This window comes from Saccostrea echinata, unplaced genomic scaffold, assembly GCF_033153115.1.
Source record: "Saccostrea echinata isolate AGI-Se365-2 ecotype Australia unplaced genomic scaffold, CSIRO_AGI_Sech_v1 ptg000009l, whole genome shotgun sequence".
NCBI classification, from domain to species: Eukaryota; Metazoa; Mollusca; class Bivalvia; order Ostreida; family Ostreidae; genus Saccostrea; species Saccostrea echinata.
Window position 1 is genome coordinate 26962354 of NW_026889758.1, and position 2103 is coordinate 26964456.

Sequence of the window (2103 nt, forward strand, 5' to 3'; positions counted from 1 at the left end):
TTTTTCAATTTTGCTGCAGTCTCTTCATTTGATGAACATTGAACAATTTACATATCAAGCAATAAGCAAATTAAGTTGACATCCTTGAAAATTTTTATCGTTTAATTTACTTTTCCCCATGAGAACTACATATACTGCACTAATCTGCAAATCAGAAGGACCAAGTCCAAAATGATGGTTTGTATACATAGTATAAACTTATGTGAAAATTATTTATATAAATAATCAATAATACTTGCATCTCTTTTACAAAAAGTAAAACAAAAAAGCAACAAAATTTGAATATCAAAATTTTGATTTACAAATAACACATCTGATTTACCATATATGTGTACTACGTAGAGCCACTTTACTTAGCCGTCATTGGACATTTAACTTGGTGTGTCTGAGGCTCAATGAAGGATCTTACACAAAAATCGCTCATTAGTGAAAACAAAGTTCAGTTCTTTACTCTACTCATAATATTTGAAACCCTGTTTTTGACTGAACTATATTTTTATACAATGACGAATACTTTTAGTATTTTGAAACATAGTAACATTTATTAGAGGAACCTTAAATATTGTCCGCTACCAAATTGTGGTCTGCAAGAAACACGTGGAAATTCTCAGATCCTTTGTATAACGTTTAACCTTTTTTAAAATTGATGTGCATTAGATCGCAGGCGTTGTCATACTCAAAATGTATTACTGATACTAGGATTTATATCGTATTTCTGAGATAAGGCTCATAAATCACAATAAACACAACAAATCGACTTACCAACACACATTAGTTGGTGCATTAAATAAACCTGAAATAATGTCAAAATTTGTTGAATGCATCTGCTCTTCAAAAGTACTAGTAAAATCACTTGTCAGTCATCTCCTTCCTAGTCTGACAGAAACATTACAGAGTGTACTTGACCCTCTAAGAATATCTATTGATAATCTCACAGACCAGTTGAGGAAATCGGAAGAGAGATGTGTTGAATTAGAATTGAAAAATGATGATTTAGAGCAATATACGCGAAGACAAAATCTTAGAATATCCGGAATTACTGAAAATGAGAGTGAAAATACTGATGCCCTGGTAGCTGATTTTGTAAAAGAAACAATGAAAATTGACTTAAATATGCAAGACATTGACAGGAGCCACCGGGTAGGGAGACGTAACTCAAAACCAAACCGCGATATCATTGTCAAATTTACCTCATGGAAAACAAGACATAATGTCATAAAGAGATGGAAAACAGTTCACGAGTACAATCAGTCTCATAACACTTCCTTCTATATTTTCGAAGATCTGACCAAAAACCGTTCTGCGATTTCGTATCAAGCAAGACAACTTAAAAATAACAAAGAAATCAAAGATACGTGGACGGCAGATGGGAAAATCTTCATAAAATACCATGATGACAAAACAAAAATGTGTACAAGAATTGATGACCTTAAACCAGGTGCAGTATCCCAAACAAAAACATATGCCAGTGCGGCCATGGAAACAGTTGGACTTTCCTCATAGTGGCCACACTGACTGTAAATACCAAGGTGTCAGAGACCAGTCTGACTAAACAGACTTATACACCGGTTAAAACTTGCAATTTTGTTCTATGAACACAAAAAAACAATATATATATATATATTGCTCAGATTACCTAAAGTAGATATGTATATTGTAATAGTGTTGGATTTGTACAAAAATAAAGTAACAGAACTTGCCAGAAGATATATTTTAACTTTTATTTAAATTTGTTATTCAAAACCTAGATCCACCCCTTAGTTCTCCCTTACCTGTACATACATATATATACCTAAGGGCATTGGTCAGGTGTTTTGGAAGTGGTTATTGTTATTTTGGTTTTTATTGATTATTGATTTGAAAGGTCTGATTCTATTGGTTTTATTGACTGGGTTGGAGTTTTCCCGCTTTATTAAGACCATTCTTTGTTCAATGGTTGATCTGACCAGACTATATATATATTAAAAAAAAGACATTCTTGACTTTGGACAGATTTCCATTTCTGGTAAGTTACTAATATTATTTCATATTTTAAATGTTCATCCTATAGTATGCAAAAGCCATTTCCATTTGCACTTACTAAAGTGAATGAATGAATTTGAA